The sequence below is a fragment of the Corylus avellana genome, chromosome 7 (assembly GCF_965113065.1).
Source record: "Corylus avellana chromosome 7, dhCorAvel1.hap1.2, whole genome shotgun sequence".
In the NCBI taxonomy this organism is placed as follows: domain Eukaryota; kingdom Viridiplantae; phylum Streptophyta; class Magnoliopsida; order Fagales; family Betulaceae; genus Corylus; species Corylus avellana.
Genome location: NC_142496.1, coordinates 6,166,111 through 6,177,035, shown reverse-complemented (window position 1 = coordinate 6,177,035; position 10,925 = coordinate 6,166,111). Strand labels below are relative to the sequence as shown.

Genomic DNA, 10,925 nt, shown 5'->3' with positions numbered 1-10,925 from the left:
TGGAGTTTTATGGGTCTTATAAACTTTGGGTTCCACTAACAGAGCATATGAATTTAGATAAAGAATTTTTATTTTTGTTGTTTTCTGATGGTTTTCAAAAGTTGCATTCTAAGTTCCGTATTCTCACATATCCTATTGACCTGATTTATCTTGAGTTTGACTGATATGTTGTTACTTTGTTTTTGCTATATGTAAGCTTTTTCCAATCAATATATTTTGCTTACGGCATCATCTATATTGCAGGCAAAGAAGCTGGAAGCAAACATTGAAATGATAAGGAAAGAGATGGTGAGATGACTGACCATTTAATCCAGAAACAAGCCCAACGGAACGTGGGTGCTCTCAGGATCAAGGTTGGGGCCTCTGTTTCATGATAGCCCACCAAGGCCTCCCACAGCCAGTAACACACTCAATGGAAAAAGGAAAATTCTTCTCAGATTTAATTTCAGTATTAGGAAATTGTTCTATTAGTTTTGCACTAAGATTTCACTTTGGCAGAGGAGATGGGAGACAGTTTGGCTGCAGTTTCCTTTCAATTTTTTTTTTTTTTTTTTTTTTTTGGCGGGGGTTCAAACGACACGAACAAAGAGTTGACTGGAGATGGTACAAAAAGGGTGCGTGGCTCCGTTTCCTTCGACGTAAAATGGTTTCCAAAAAATGATTTCTACATTTTACGGTGTTTATTTCGACGTAAAATAGTGGTTAACGGAAAATATTTTCCTTTTGACTGAAAATTCTTCTTTAATTTTCGGAAAATGGTTTATGGTTTTGAAAATCGTAAACTATTCACCAACTATGAGCATCTCATTCTTAAATCGATGGACCTTGCCAAGACCTGTCCAGTTACTCCCCAGGACTTGACCGGGACTCGCCCAAGACCCGCTCGGGACCACGACAGGACCTGCCGGTGACCTGATTGGACTTGAACAGGACCCGCCTAGACCTGCCCAAGACCTGCTCTGGACCTGACCGGGACCCGCTCGGGACTTGACTGGAACTCGCCCGTGACTTGCCTGGGACCCGCCTGGGACTTGACTAGGACGCCGCCGGGACCTGCCCGAGACTCGCCGAAGACCCGCTCGGGACCACAACAGGACCTGCCCGTGACCTGATCAGACTTGAATGGGACCCGCCCAAACCTGCCCAAGACTTGCTCTGGACCTGACCGGGACCCGCCCGGGACTTGACTGTAACTCGCCCGTGACTTTCCTGGGACTCGCCTGAGACTTGACCAGGACCTGCCTGGGACTTGATCGGGACTTGCCTAGGATGTGACCGAGACCCCACCAGGACTTGACCGGGACCCACCCGGTACCTGGCCGAGGCCCCGACGGAACCTGCCCGATACCTGACTGGGACTCCTCCGGGACTTCACCAGGAATCGCCTAGAACTTGACCGGAACTTGCTGGGACACTGGCGGGCCCGGGACCCTGCCAGGACTTGATCGGGACCCGCCTAGGACTTGCCCGGAACTCACCCAAGACTTGACTGGGACTCCGCCAAGGCCTGCCTGGGACCTGACTGGGACTTGCTTGGGACCTTCTCGGGACCCACCCGTGACTTGATCGGACATGCCCTAGACTTGATCGGGACTTGATTGAGACCTAACCGAGACCTGCCGGGACCTGCCCGGGACTTGCCCGGGTCCCATGCGAGTCCCGGTCAAATCCTGGCGGGGTCCTGGGTGAGTCTCAGTTAGGTCCTGATCAAGTCCAAGCCAAGTCCTGGGCGGGTCCCAGTGGGGTCCCAAATGGGTCTCAATCAAGTCTCGGGCAGGTTTAGACGAGTTCTCGGACAAGTCCTAGTCAAGTCTCGGTGGGGTCCTGAGCATGTCCCTCCGTGGTCCTGAATAAGTCCCGTGCAGGTCCCTGCGGTTATTGGAAAAAATATATATAAAAAAAATACTAAAAAAATTTTATTTTCCGTGTGCGTAATAAACGCCGCAAAATATTTTTAACAAAAAACATTTTCAGGGAAAATGGCTTCCCTAAAAATATTTTCCAACGAAAACCATTTACATCGAAGTAAACTGATACTCTAGACAAAAGTGTTATTGAGACAAAAGAGAAAAAAGGAAAAGGATGAACCTGAAAGGGGTTGAGGAATGGCCATTTAGGTGGGGGAGGTTGGGAGGAGAGCTCTTCCCTCCTCCATGGGAGAGGTCTGAGAGGGTTTAGCAAGTGGAGTTTTTTTTTTTTTTTTTTTTTTTTTCTCAAAAACCATTTTTAAAGGGCCTCATTTTCTTTCATACGAGTTAAAATGTGATATCCATGTAAAATCAATTTTTTGCATCACATTTGCCATGGCATGTTGTTTCTCTTTCAGAATATGACATAGCCACACCAGGGATTTGTCCATTACATTTTGAAGGCAAAGTTTTGGTATTTGAAAAAACGACAACAACAAAAAAGTCAGTTAAAGATGGTGAAGCGGGAAATGCATAGCTCCAACAGTATAACGAATTGTAGAGTATTGAGAGAATGACAACACCTTATTTGTAAATTGTACTGCACTTACAGAAGAAAAGAAGCAAAAGAGGAAAAAAGGGAAGATAATGATGACTCAAATTCTTGAACAATCAACCAATCATATGTACATGTTCTACAATGATCTTTATTGGGCATAACAAGACAGCTTGAAAATTAGCATTTCATTTCATCATAGTTGCCATAGAGAAGATGAAACACTAATGAACCATATAAAGGAGTATAAAGAGATGAAACTTCGCAAGTCAAAGAATCGTCGTGCACTAATGCATCTCCAATCCGCCACTGCTTTCTTCCCCGCTTGCTCCAACCCTTGTATAAGGAATGTGTAAAAGAGAAACATCTTCATCAAAAAAAAAAAAAAAAACTAATTCCTAAACTATGTTAAAGACACCCTCCAAAGACTCCAACAATAAAGCACCACAAACATATATAATATGTCTGTACAGAGTCATTTGCCTTCAATACAATCGCATTGGAAACACTGCTAGATATCCCATGAAGAATCATGCACATAAATAACTTCAGACATGAGCGCAACTTAAATGAAAATTGCAATTATAGCATGAGTCTCTTATCAAGATTAAAGTATTTACACAAAGTTTTTGTCTCACCTGGGTAAATCTACTTGTGGAAGAGTACGACTGTAGAAAGGAAATTCAAAGAGAAAAGTTGCTTTGAACCATTAGGGCAAATTCCCATATACTGCTGGTGGGAGTAGAATTAGAGGGCTGCATCATAATGTGTTAATCTCAGCTACTTTTTCCTCCAAAATACACAAAAACAAAAACAAAAGAGAAGATGAATATAACCTAGTTCTTCTTTTATAAAGTCTATATGCAGATGTACGCCAAAACATACCATCTGCCGATTTCTATTTCCATTTGTGCCGTATATCATAAGCCCATTCAGAAAATGTTGAATAGTGTAATAAAATCATAAGCAAGAAGATACAAACCTCAAGCATTGGTATGCCAGTGACGAAAAGATGCAAAAATGTGAGGAAGATTGGCCCAATGATTACAAGCCACTTGGCACCTGCTAGTACCGGTGTGGAAGCCACAAATATTCCCCACCAGAGGAGAATCTGAGCTCAACATTTATCAAGCTTCCATTAATTGATGGAAATGGAATCAAGGTAAATAATGTAACCATGAAAGAGATATCATCAATTACATATGAGATTGATATAAAGGTATAACTTAAGCTCTATTGTAGATTTCTAAGAAGCATCAAGAACAGCTGCATGTAGCACCAGTGCTAGAAGTAGTGGCATTTGAATGAAATAGAAGCACTAACCTCGCCAAAATTGTTTGGATGACGAGAGTGTTGCCAATGTCCCACATTGCACCATCTCCCTCTATTTTCTAGCATTACAAAAAATCAATTTTTTCCTTACCAGAGTTTTCTGAGGTGTCATGGTGTTTGACACGTCAGAAAACTTTTTTGACATAGTGTTTTTTACGTGTGTTGAATGTCAGAAATTAATATAGGAGTCAGTACATTTTTTTTACTGATGTCCTACTGTTTAACACGTCAAAATTTATTGATGTGTCAAAATTGACAAATTAGTAAATTTTAAAAAATTAATTAAAAAAAAAAAAATCTTTTTTAAAATTTTTTCTGGAATTTTTTTTTCAATTAAAAAATTTATTTATTTAAATTATTTTTCAATTAAATTATTATTTTTTTGTAATTCCTCTGTATGGCAGAGGAACGAATTTCTCCAGCTAGCTATAGCTCTCCCTTTCTTCTTTTCTCAATTTTCTCACTCTCTCTCTCTTCTTTTCTCCATTTTCGTTTCTAGCTCCAGCTCCCCTCTCTTCTTTTCTCCATTTTCTCACTCTCCCTCCCTTCTTTTCTCCACCTCTCCCTTTTCTCCATTTTCTCACTCTCCCTCTCTCTTCTTTTCACAATTTTCAAAAACCCAAACCCAAACCGAAAAAATCTTCAAAAAATCAATCTGAAAAATCAAAAACCCAAACGTCAAACCCAAAAAATCTTCTTTTCTTCTCTTCTTCTTCTTCTTCTTCTTCTCTTCTCCATTTTTTTTTTTTCTTATGCTTCTCTTCTTCTTCTCTTCTCCTTTTCTTTTTCTTCTTCTTCTTCCTCTTCTGCTTTTCTTCAATCTGCTACTTCTCTTCTTTTTCTCTTCACCTTTTCTTTCCTTCTTCCTCTAGAGGGAGCTGCTATGCAGAGAAGAGGGAGATTGAGAGAGGAGAGAGAGAGTGTGGGGAAATAAATGAAGAGGGAAAGAATAAATAATAAGAAGAGGGAAAAAGTTGAAAATTTCGCTCATTTTGTTAGTGACATGCCAACATTTAACACGTCAGAAATTTATGACGTGTGAAAATAGCACGTCAGAAATTTCTGACGTGTGTAATTAGAATGTCAAAAAATTTTGACGTGCTATTTTCACACGTCATAAATTTCTGGCGCGCTATTTATTGCCATGTCAGAAAAATATTTACTAACGTCAATAATTAGTGATGTGGCAAAAAATTGTGTACTGTGGCCACGTCAGAAATTGATTGTTTTTTTTTTTTTGTAGTGTAGAGAGTTTTTGAATATGAATCTTTGCAGATCAGCTGTTGCTTCAACTAAAAAACCCATTGTCCACATAATCCAACCAATTCTGTCTGCAGCTTGGAGAGATGGATTTCTTGAGCTTGAATTAAGCACTATGAAAGGCAAACTAATTGTCCATACAGAGACAGCCTGCAATGAAGGGGAAAAAAAATAGGTTTTAATATAATTTGAATGTTAATTAATACAGCCTGTCCAACCAACCCAAAAACTAAAAGCATCAATACACATCTATAGCTATAAAAAATAGAAAATAGAGAGCTATAAAGGCATGAAGCAGTAAAAGTCCCCTAACCAATGACTTACTCTTCCTTGAGTTTCTGCTGTGCAGTTGCTAACAAGGGATTCGAGTAGTTATCCTTTCCAAGATCTTAGGAGACTGAGATCGTAGGATTTTGTAGTTATAGATATCACTGAATTTGAATATTTGTATGCGGTTTGCGGATACCATATCTCATTCGTATTTTGAATAAATAGCCCTTTGAATGTTGGGATAAGAACACTTATCTATTTGGAATACATTAACATCTGTATTTGCAAAGTGTCCGAGTTGCCCTTGGTACTGAGACTAGTGTGCCCCAAGTTATTAGTCTCGGGTTCGTAGGTCTCGGATCCATAGGTCTTGGAAGTTGAGGGTCTCGGTCCCAACTGTCCGAGACCTCTCTGGGCTTTGATCTTTCCATGCTTAGATTGCGCCCCACCTAATTACACACGTCAAAAATTGATTATTTTTTTGTAGTGCAGAGAGTTTTTGAATATGAATCTTTGCATATCAGCTGTTGCTTCAACTAAAAAACCCATTGTCCACATAATCCAACCAATTCTGTCTGCAGCCTAGAGAGATGGATTTCTAGAGCTTGAATTAAGCACTATGACAAGCAAACTAATTGTCCACACACAGGCAGCCTGCAATGAAGGGGAAAAAAAGGTTTTAATATAATTTGATTGTTAATTAATACAGCCTATCCAACCAAACCAAAAACTAAAAGCATCAATACACATCTATAGGTATAAAAAATAGAAAATAGAGAGCTATAGAGGCATGAAGCAGTAGAATTCCCCTAACCAATGACTTACTCTTCCTTGAGTTTCTGCTGTGCAGTTGCTAACAAGGGATTCGAGTAGTTATCCTTTCCAAGATCTTAGGAGACTAAGATCGTAGGATTTGGTAGCTATAGATATCACTGAATTTGAATATTTGTATGCGGTTTGCGGATACCACATCTCATTCGTATTTTGAATAAATAGCCCTTTGAATGTTGGGATAAGATCACTTATCTATTTGGAATACATTAACATCTGTATTTGCAAAGTGTCCGAGTTGCCCTTGGTACCGAGACCAGTGTGCCCCAATTTATTAGTCTTGGGTTCGTAGGTCTTGGATCCATAGGTCTTAGAAGTTGAGGGTCTCGGTCCCGACTGTCCGAGACCTCTCTGGGCTTTGATCTTTCCATGCTTAGATTGCGCCCCACCTAATTACACACGTCAGAAATTGATTATTTTTTATAGTGAAGAGAGTTTTTGAATATGAATCTTTGCAGATCAGCTGTTGCTTCAACTAAAAAACCCATTGTCCACATAATCCAACCAATTCTGTCTGCAGCCTAGAGAGATGGATTTCTAGAGCTTGAATTAAGCACTATGACAAGTAAACTAATTGTCCACACACAAACAGTCTGCAATGAAGGGGAAAAAAATGTTTTAATATAATTTGATTGTTAATTAATACAGCCTATCCAACCAAACCAAAAACTAAAAGCATCAATACACATCTATAGCTATAAAAAAAATAGAAAATAGAGAGCTATAAAGGCATGAAGCAGTAGAATTCCCCTAACCAATGACTTACTCTTCCTTGAGTTTCTGATGTGCAGTTGTTAACAAGGGATTCGAGTAGTTATCCTTTCCAAGATCTTAGAAGACTAAGATCGTAGGATTTGGTAGTTATAGATATCACTGAATTTGAATATTTGTATGCGATTTGCGGATACCATATCTCATTCATATTTTGAATAAATAGCCCTTTGAATGTTGGGATAAGATCACTTATCTATTTGGAATACATTAACATCTGTATTTGCAAAGTGTCCGAGTTGCCCTTGGTACTGAGACTAGTGTGCCCCAAGTTATTAGTCTCAGGTTCGTAGGTCTCGGATCCATAGGTCTTGGAAGTTGAGGGTCTCGGTCCCGACTGTCCGAGACCTCTCTGGGCTTTGATCTTTCCATGCTTAGATTGCGCCCCACCTAATTACACACGTCAAAAATTGATTATTTTTTTGTAGTGCAGAGAGTTTTTGAATATGAATCTTTGCATATCAGCTGTTGCTTCAACTAAAAAACCCATTGTCCACATAATCCAACCAATTCTGTCTGCAGCTTAGAGAGATGGATTTCTAGAGCTTGAATTAAGCACTATGACAAGCAAACTAATTGTCCACACACAGACAGCCTGCAATGAAGGGGAAAAAAAGGTTTTAATATAATTTGATTGTTAATTAATACAGCCTATCCAACCAAACCAAAAACTAAAAGCATCAATACACATCTATAGGTATAAAAAATAGAAAATAGAGAGCTATAAAGGCATAAAGCAGTAGAATTCCCCTAACCAATGACTTACTCTTCCTTGAGTTTCTGCTGTGCAGTTGCTAACAAGGGATTCGAGTAGTTATCCTTTCCAAGATCTTAGGAGACTAAGATCGTAGGATTTGGTAGCTATAGATATCACTGAATTTGAATATTTGTATGCGGTTTGCGGATACCATATCTCATTCGTATTTTGAATAAATAGCCCTTTGAATGTTGGGATAAGATCACTTATCTATTTGGAATACATTAACATCTGTATTTGCAAAGTGTCCGAGTTGCCCTTGGTACCGAGACCAGTGTGCCCCAAGTTATTAGTCTTGGGTTCGTAGGTCTCGGATCCATAGGTCTTGGAAGTTGAGGGTCTCGGTCCCGACTGTCCGAGACCTCTCTGGGCTTTGATCTTTCCATGCTTAGATTGCGCCCCACCTAATTACACACGTCAGAAATTGATTATTTTTTATAGTGAAGAGAGTTTTTGAATATGAATCTTTGCAGATCAGCTGTTGCTTCAACTAAAAAACCCATTGTCCACATAATCCAACCAATTCTGTCTGCAGCCTAGAGAGATGGATTTCTAGAGCTTGAATTAAGCACTATGACAAGCAAACTAATTGTCCACACACAAACAGTCTGCAATGAAGGGGAAAAAAATGTTTTAATATAATTTGATTGTTAATTAATACAGCCTATCCAACCAAACCAAAAACTAAAAGCATCAATACACATCTATAGCTATAAAAAATAGAAAATAGAGAGCTATAAAGGCATGAAGCAGTAGAATTCCCCTAACCAATGACTTACTCTTCCTTGAGTTTCTGATGTGCAGTTGTTAACAAGGGATTCGAGTAGTTATCCTTTCCAAGATCTTAGAAGACTAAGATCGTAGGATTTGGTAGTTATAGATATCACTGAATTTGAATATTTGTATGCGATTTGCGGATACCATATCTCATTCATATTTTGAATAAATAGCCCTTTGAATGTTGGGATAAGATCACTTATCTATTTGGAATAGATTAACATCTGTATTTGCAAAGTGTCCGAGTTGCCCTTGGTACCGAGACCAGTGTGCCCCAAGTTATTAGTCTTGGATTTGTAGGTCTCGGATCCATAGGTCTTGGAAGTTGAGAGTCTCGGTCCTGACTGTCCGAGAGCTCTCTGGGCTTTGATCTTTCCATGCTTAGATTGCGCCCCACCTATCCAGAATGCCAGCTTTGCCAAATTATAATGCAAATAATCCAAACATCTATACTCCCCCCACCTAATCATATCAACCAGAAAGTCAAAATCAAAAAGAAAGTTGATATCTAGATGATAGATATCATCCAAGAGAATTTCATCTAAGTGACTCCAACTGGTGGTATATACTGAGGCTTTGATGTTCTGACTATAGCCTTAAAATAGACACTAGCCTAGCAACTAATAAACTTCATTCACGTTATAAACAGATTTTTCATCCAGAGAAGAAATTAAACTAGAAGAAATTTTCTTTATGCAATGCTACATTTGTTGATGCACAGTTTCTGATTTGTGATGTGGCACACCTGTCGAGTCTGGGTAGGGCGTCAAGAAAGAATTTTGACTGCACAATAAAGAAAAACAAAGGGATGAAAGAAACCGGGGTAAGCCAGTGGGGACACTCCGATGCCTAAGTTAGTATTTGAGAGAGAAAGTATAAGCAACAATTCAGCTCAAGAGCAAGAGTTGCGATTAACCAAATGTGAGGAAGTGACTTATCTTTTATAGGCATGAAGCAATAGAAGTCCCCTAACCAATGACTTACTCTTCCTTGAGTTCCTGCTGTGCAGTTGCTAATAAGAGATTTGAGTAGTTATCCTTTTCGAGATCTTAGGAGACTGAGATCGTAGGATTTGATAGTTATAGATATCACCGAATTTGAATATTTGTATGCGATCTGCGAATACCATATCTCATTCGTATTTTGAATAAATTTGATAGCCCTTTGAATGTTAGGATAAGATCACTTATCTATTTGGAATACATTAACATCTGTATTTGCAAAGTGTCCGAGTTGCCCTTGGCACTGAGACCAGTGTGCCCCAAGTTATTAGTCTCGGATTCATAGGTCTCGAATCCATAGGTCTTGGAAGTTGAGGGTCTCGGTCCTGACTATTCAAGACGTCTCTGGGCTTTGATCTTTCGATGCTTAGATTAGGCCCCACCTATCCAGAATGCCAACTTTGCCAAATTATAATGCAAATAATCCAAACATCTATACTCCCCCCACCTAATCATATCAACCAGAAAAATCAAAATAAAAAAGAAAGTTGATATCTAGATGATAGATATCAACTTTTGATGTTGCTCGAGCTAGTTTGTTTGCTCTTTCATTTTTTGGCCTCTAGATTTTCACAATGCAGAACTTCTTGAAAGAATTTTGCATATCCTGTGCCTTAGATAAGTATAGCTTCATTTTTTATCCTTTGGCTTCGAATTCACCTCGGATATGTCCGACGATGACTTGGGAATCACTTCGTACTTCCACAAGCTTGGCTCCCATTTCATGAGCTAAACCGAGTCCTGCCAGGACCGCTTCGTATTTAGCTTTGTTGTTGGTAGTTTTGAACTTCAACTTCAAAGAGTTGCACAACTCCTTCCCATTGGGAGTAATCATTACTACTTCAGCTCCACCATGCTTCTTCGTGGATCATCCACCAACGTAAATTACCCACGTCTCATCACTCGGCCAGTTGTTGATACCAGGCAGATTGGAAAAGTCTGCTTGGAAATCAGCAAGTGCTTGACCCTTGATGAAATTCCAAGGGAGAAATTCGATGTCAAATTTCCCCAGTTCAATTGCCCAGTTAGCCAATCTTCCCGATAGATCTAGCTTCCGTAGCACTTTCTTTAGTGGGTACTCAGTTAGAACCCTTATGGTGTGAGCTTGAAACTAGGGCCGGTGCTTACTGGGCGCTATGATGTGGTTAAGTTTAATCAAATAAAGGAAATGATTAAATTGGAATTTCTCAAATTGGAGGCAAAATCGGATTGGATTCAAATTTGGATTCTGCATATTTCTTGGTATTTTGACCATAACGTTCAGCTCAAATATCCGATTGAGTTGATTCAAGCGGCATTGGAAAGCTAACTCAAAATAATATAAAGAATTGTGAAATAGAAGTTTCCTAATTCCGACTGTCGCTATGCCAAACTTGCCCCGCAAGATAGGAATGCAATTCTGGACGAATCCTATTCCGATTTGGACTTAGGTTTTCTTTATCCTAATTAGACTAGGACTTAAA

At 39.4% G+C, this 10,925-nt stretch overlaps 1 pseudogene; it reads right to left on the bottom strand.

The window, feature by feature from the left end:
* Positions 1-2,750: 2,750 nt before the first annotated feature.
* LOC148584382 (uncharacterized) lies at positions 2,751-9,921 on the bottom strand (annotated as a pseudogene).
* Between the last annotated feature and the right edge of the window lie 1,004 nt (positions 9,922-10,925).